The sequence below is a fragment of the Mytilus californianus genome, unplaced genomic scaffold (assembly GCF_021869535.1).
Source record: "Mytilus californianus isolate M0D057914Y unplaced genomic scaffold, xbMytCali1.0.p SCAF_2, whole genome shotgun sequence".
NCBI classification, from domain to species: Eukaryota; Metazoa; Mollusca; class Bivalvia; order Mytilida; family Mytilidae; genus Mytilus; species Mytilus californianus.
This window is the reverse complement of record NW_026262668.1, coordinates 8,395,796-8,403,299: the sequence shown is the minus strand read 5'-3', so window position 1 is coordinate 8,403,299 and position 7,504 is coordinate 8,395,796.

The window sequence follows — 7,504 nt, the reverse complement described above, 5'->3', positions numbered from 1 at the left end:
CATGCAGTCTTTATTGATGCATCAAAAGCCTTCGAAGTAGTATGACATGTCTCGCTATTACGAAAATTACACTGTGCTGGAATAAAAGACAATGATTGGAAAATACTTGATGATTGGTATAGAGAACTTACTTCAAGGGTTAAGATGAATGGACATTTTTCGAAACTTTTTAAGGAAGAACAAGGCGTTCGACAATGGGGAATTTTATCACCCTTAATGTATAAAGTATTCATAAATCCGATACTAAAATAGTCTGAAGACGAACATATTGGTGCAAACATTGGCCGCCAACCTGTGCGGATGATGTATTACTACTGTCAAGGAGCCTGTTTGAATTACAAACTATGTTGTTGATTCAAGAACGTTATGCAGACTGTGAACGTTACATTTTGTCTGATGCAAAGAGTAAGTCTGAGACTTTTAATAAGATAAATAAATATAAGGTGGTCGATGGGGTACACTTTAAGCTGCATGACAGTCAGCGTGAAGAAGTTGAAAGTTATACACACATTGGTAAATCCCAAGGTTAGCGTCAAGTTATTGAATACATACGTTATGACAAGGTTGATTTCAAGTTGATCTTGAATCAGTAGTACTAAAGAAAAAGGATTATGAGGAGCTAAATCAATATCACAAGAAAGTTCTGAAGAAAGTCTAAAATCTTTCAGATACATTCTCTCTGGGAAGTTACCAATTGAGTCTACAATTCATTTCAAAATATTTATCAGACTCGGCAGTATCCTGAGAAATGACTGCATTGAAAACGAAATTTGCATTCGTCAGATAAAAATGTATTAGTTAAAGATGACACTTCGAATAGTTGGTATATCTCTGCAAAGAAATTACTAGACCAGTATGATCTTGTATCCATTTTTACTCCTCTTGATAATATGCCATCTCCAACTGTATGGAAGAGCATGGTAAAACAGAAAATAAATAGCCACTGGAAGAAAATAGTGGAAAAAGATGCAGCAAATAAGTCAGGTTTGGTATATCTAAATCGTACTGTGACGCCTGGTACACTTCATGATATTTGGATAACTGCAGGTTTAGAAACCGTGTCGATCAAAATGGTATGTATCAGAGCTAGAATTGCTACTGGAGTATATGTCCTACAGAAGGATAGGTCCAAATTCTATGGAAACAGAGAGAAGCCAATTTGTTCGTTGTGTAATGATGGCGAAGAAGATATTGAACATTTTATATAAAGTGTAAGACATGAGAAAATACTAGGAAACCTTTTATAAATAGCCTGGAAAAGTTGGTGGAACAAATGGAAAGTTATCTATTAAATCATATAAAGTGTAGTAGACTATTTTTACAGTTGATACTGGACATTTCGCATACGTCTTTGACAATGGTACTACTAGTAAGTGGGATATCTCGGCAGATAGAAGCGATGTCCAGAGGATTGTGTTTTGCCTTACACCGGCAAGATGTTCCAGGCTTGATATACATGTTGGATGAGACTGGGGTTAGTCCAAGGTGCGATTTTACCTTTCAGTCCTTTTACCTTTTAGTAACAAGTTAATAATTTTTTAAGGTTTAAATTGAATAAGTAGAGAAATCCTGTGGCATTAAAAATAAGTTAAGCTAACATATCTTAAATAGATTAATTTTAATGATAAATTTTAAGCTTAAGAAAATGTATCTCATATATATTGATTGGATGTTACACATAGGATATTTTATAGTGAAAGGCTAACAGACATTTTTTAGAACAATTTGTTTTAAATCACATGAGAAATAGAGTTTTTAATTGTGAAGCTGTGTGAATGGACAAGAAAGACTTTAAAACCAATAGTAGACTTTTAAATTAAGAGTGCTGTACATTGCGTTTTCTTATAGGTGGTGGGTAAATGTGTATATAACTGTGTTGCTGAACAGACTATATTCTACTGTGTAGTTGCGAAGACATAAACTTAGGCCCGCACATGCAGAAAAAGTTTTTAAATACGTATATATTTTTAGAATCCGTTGCTCTGATACACAGATATCCAAGTGGTGCTCCAGATAGTGGAGGAATTTCCTAGAAAAAAAAGAAAGCCAACTCGAACTCGGAAAATCATTTTTCTTTCTATTCTCTTAGCTTTATCTGAGTTTTTGAAGGAAATCTCTTATTTCATGTAATGAATGTAATTATCCATCTCATATGATCACAGATTTTGTTTAAAACTTAATCAAAAACCATCTATTTATCTACCGACCGAACCCGAAAGGGAGACAACTCGTATTTGAAATGAGGTAAAGATGATATAAACTGGAATCCACTTGCATTACGCTACACTCAAACAAACTCTATGAACAAAGTGTAGTAGTCAGCCGAGAACCGGCTTAAAGATGATATCGAGTACAAATAATTACATTTTAAAATGAGGGTCGGGTCGGTATTTACAGAATAGAGAAATAATGGGCAAATACTACAGACAAATGAGTAAAAAAAAGAAAAAAAAGGTTGGAGAAAAATAGGCTAAAACTTAAATATTAAAGAATAAAAGGCAAAAAATATAAAGAATAAATAAAATGACCGAAAAATTAAAGAATACAAAAATGAAGGACAAACTCTCTTAAATAATATGCCGTAAATAGGAAAAACATATTGTAGACTTTTATATATCTCATTTGATTGGGGGTGTCACCAAAAACCAAAACGAATTTAAAAATATTTGTTGTATTAATTCTAGGGTTATTCAGATACTGTAGTAACAAAAAGAGTGACATATCAAGGTTTACAAAATTCATTCCTATTTCATTTTTCTTTGACCGCCCTGGTGTTTTTTTTTGGTAGCGTGCTCGCGTCGAGTGCGGGAGGTGGAGGGTTTGAACCCAGACTTATGAAACCAATGACTTGAAAATCGGTATTTGCTACTCCGCTCAGGGCGCAGCATATAGGCGGGTGTTTCTACGATCTACGGGGATATAATGTTTTTCTTAATAAAGGTATAATTGTCAATAAGTCCGTAACCCAACGACAAAACTAACCTTTTGTAGATGACAACATACAGTTTTCACATATAGACGGATATCTGCACAATATGTTAAGCTCAAAATCGTTTCAAGTCCATAATAGTTGAGAATAAAAACAGAAACAATCAAAGATCTGGGTCTAGTTTTGATATAAAATAACAGTAACACTCATCATATGATACTAATATAACAGGAGTAACACGACGGGAGTCCCTGGGGGAGCAGGAACTAGCTTTCAGTAACTGCGGGTACTCTCAGATCGGTGCGTTGTGTCTAAGTATTTTTGTTAGTTGTATTGTGTGCTTTGTTTCGATCTGGTGAGTCAAGGCTGTTTCAACTGATTTATAGTGAGTCCTTATGTTTTGCTGTTAACCCGGGTTATAGAGAGAGGGTTGGGCGCCCGCGAATATGTTTAACAAAGCCACATTCTGTAAGTGCCTGTCCCAAGTCAGGAGACTGTAATTTAGTGGTTGTCGTTTGTTGCTGTATATATTTTTTTTTTGTATTTCGTTTATTGTTTTATACATAAATTATGTCGTTAGTTTTCTCGTTTGAATTGTTGTACATTTGTTATGTGGTGTGGGTTTTGCTTATTGTTGAAGGCCTTACGGTGACCTATAGTTGATAACTTCTACGGCATTTAGTCTCTGGTGGAATGTTGTCAGAAGCGCCTGCATACGGAGTATATATCTCCCAATTGATACGATATTCCCTGGCTTGTATTTCCTATCATGATTTCCTTGATAGAGGATTGCTGCTCACAAGGAAGCTATTAAACCAAGAGTTCCAAATGGTGAAGTTGAAATCACCCCTTCGTAAACTTTACGGACGCCATCACTAGTTGGTTGACCGTTATTGAATAACCGTTTCACAGATGATATCGGATATGTTTCTTATGTCGTAACTACAATATCCTTCCCTTTTCGCGAATGTGACCTACCGAATTAGACTATTTTCCGGATTTTTAATAACATAAGCAACACGACGGGTGCCACATGTGTAGCAGGATCTGCTTACCCTTCCGGAGCACCTGAGATCACCCCCAGTTTTTGGTGGGGTTCGTGTTGCTTAGTCTTTAGTTTTCTATGCTGTGTCTTCTGTACTATTATTTGTCAGTTTGTCTTTTTATTTTTAGCCCTGGCGTTGTCAGTTTATTTCAATCTATGAGTTTGACTGTCCCTCTGGTATCTTTCGTCCCTCTTTTGTCTCATCGGCAATCGTACCACATATCTTTTTGATATTTGTAGTATTATCAAAATGGACTTTAAAAAAATGTCCAATTCAACTTTAGCTTAAGGGAGTTGGTACTTTACTTTATTAATAGTTTCTTAGCTTATCTACGAGGAATTTTAAATATTATAAATCAAGTCAGTGCCAAAGAACTGACTTCTGAGCTGATGAAATCCTCAGGGATTAACAGTGCACCATCAGTGGTATCAACCCAGTGGTAGTAAATTAAGACAAAACTTTCTACATGGCTGGATTCATCAGATCAGCATGAAGAACATAACAAAAAAGACAAAAGACACAAAGTACTGATAGAAGAATTCTTGCAGTGACCTGAAGCTAGTTCAAAGCTTATTGCAACTAATAAATAAAGTACAGTGGAAGTGTGTTTTTATGAACTTTTAAATCTCAATTTTCTTTTAATCTCAATGTGTATTTTGTAATTAACAGTGTATCTCTTTAAGTTTTTTTTAATCTCATTGCGTTTTATCTAAGTTTGTAAAGTGTGTAATTTTTTCGAAGTTAGGTTTGCCGTACATATTTACATGTGCAAGTGTCCTAGCTACTAAACTAGCCCAAACTAGAGAAGCGCAGCTCCATATACGCACTTCCCTGTTCCCCTCTGTCCTTTCTGTGCATCCATCTTCCCTTATAGTCCTGTCCTATGCATTATTGTTTTCTGAAGGAAAATATATGCTTTTAAATGTAAAATATCATTTCAACCCCTGGTAAAGCTTCAAACAACCAGAAAATACCATAAACCCGTTAAAAATACATTATTAAAAAATTTCAATTGCTCATCTATAAACATGATTAATGTGTCCCTTTTCAGACAAGAAGCCGTGCTAATATCCCCTCCATCTTATTGTGTTCCTCTGCCCTGACATCATGTGCCATTTTCCTTTTTCAGGCGCCTGATATTTTTTTGGGGAATTTATTCATAGTTATTATAGAATAAACGGTGAACCAAGGCTTCGCAAAGCTTGGAATTCTGCATATAGCTTGGCATACTAGTAGTTTGACTTCGTTATTGATTTGGCCTATATATAAACAGATTTGATTCAAGCGGCACTGATGAATCTTGTGTAGAGGAAAGTCGCATCTGCCGTTTTAAATTACAAGCCTGGTATTTTTGTTGTTTTTTTTGTGTGCAATTTACTCAGACACTTGTTTATTTTTGAAGACCATTTAGGACCCCTATATTTTTGTTTTTGTGTTGTCACAATAACGTGTACTGTACATCTTACATTTTTTACAGATATTCGCTGATTCTCAGTGGTCATGTGTATATCTAAAGGCAGTGGCGTGCCGGCAAAATAGAAAATATGCTATTTTGCCGGCTCTGAATAAAATATCTTAATTCAAGTCGGCAAAATAGCATATTTCTATAGAAATTGCTATTTTACCGGCACTGGCGATATAGTGAATTTGTTGCCGGCGCTGGCAAAATAGAAAGTATGCTATTTTACTGGCTCTAGGTAAGTAGAGCCAGCAGAAGCCAAGTTAAAAAACTAGTTTGTTTACATATATGCAATTCAAAGAACTGACTATTATTTCAAAAGCAAATTTAACTTAAACATTTTTGATTTTTGAAGCTATGTGATTGATTTTGTTATATTGTATAATGTTTTATCGATTTATGATGCAATGAGATTTTCAACTTTTATAACATACAGTTAAAAAATCTGAGATATTATTATTATGCATACATGTAGATTTAGACTGTGACTGATTTTAGAAATAATTTCAACTACATGTTTTGATATGATTTCATTGCAACAAATGAATGCTCAATATTTTTATTTCTATTTCTTGTTATAAATTCTTATTTTCACTTTGACTGATAAATGTGTTTAAACGATTATAGGTATCTCAAATATTGTTAGCTGTTTTCTTATTTAACTGGTACCGGTATATCAGTAATTATTTGATTCTTTTATGTTGACAGTGCACTCTTCGTAGTACTTTTCAAAAGTAAAAATAATTAAAATATCACTCTTTACAAAGAACCGGCAAAATAACAAATTCACTATATTGCCGGTGCCGGTAAAATAGCCATTTCTATAGAAATATGCTATTTTGCCGGCTTGAATTAAGATATTTTAATCAGAACCGGCGAAATAGCCATTGCCATATCTAAACAACTACTAAATCTAAACACAACGCGAATTTTATTTACTTTTTGAACCTTTTAAAGTATTTTTCTCTCCTGATTTCAGTGAACTTACATAGTTCTAGTACATTTGTAAATAAAATGTTGATTTGTATATGATTTATGTTTCTGTTAAGCCAAAAATTGGTATATCATGCCAGTACCATGCCAGTACCGATGATCGAATAGGGACGAAGTATTAGCCACTACACGGGAAGAGTCAAACACTGCTCCCTCCTGTTATACATGCACAAATATTTTAACATAATCTTTTAAGTATGATTACTTTTAAAAGTCTTTTTGGAAATAGCTTCTCTTGATTCATCCGAGAGATCGACATGAAGCACACAAACAATTGCTAGTAACAAAAAGGCAAAAAAAAAAAACCAACACAACGTACCAAACTAAGAATACTCGCCTGGCTAGCCAACTTACGAATGAATTATTTACGTTTTCCCAAACTAAAATATCAAAGAGTACACATCTTGGCCAACGGAGTAAAGAATAAAGACGTCATAAACACCCAGATAAAATCATTTATGAACGTTTTATTGTGTTTATTCTTTGCATTACAACTCTACAAAAGAAGGAGGGTCATTTCCTCTGATCTTGCTTTACCCAAAGGCAATTTTTAGCTTGAAAAAGTCTTCCTATCTTTACTAAAATTCGAAGTATTGCAGTATCTTAACAAACTCGTGAATGTCTTGCCTTAACTAAAAAATAGAAGATACAAAGCAATTCACAAGCCAATTGAGAATCAACTATATCACGACAAAACAGAAAAAAATTGAAAATATAAACAATAGTCTTTAAAATAGTATAAAAACTGCACACTGAGCACCATGGATTCCTCGGCTTTAAAGCCGACAGTAGTTTAGCTATGTTCAAATCTCGAAAATCGATTAGGAAGGAACAAATCAAGGTAATTAACAAAAACTTTGGGAATCGCATGAACTCCAAAAGGAGCGAGACCGGGTGCATCGACAGGGTAAGTGTCTCCTGCTTTGTATGCATAACCCGCCATGCGAATTCACACTGTCAAAATGTCACAATCGATGAAAGTATAAATCATACATCTATACTGGTATATAAAGATCTAAGACTGCGAATATAAGTCAATAGTGAGTTGAGACACCGACACATCGTATCGGTCAACTA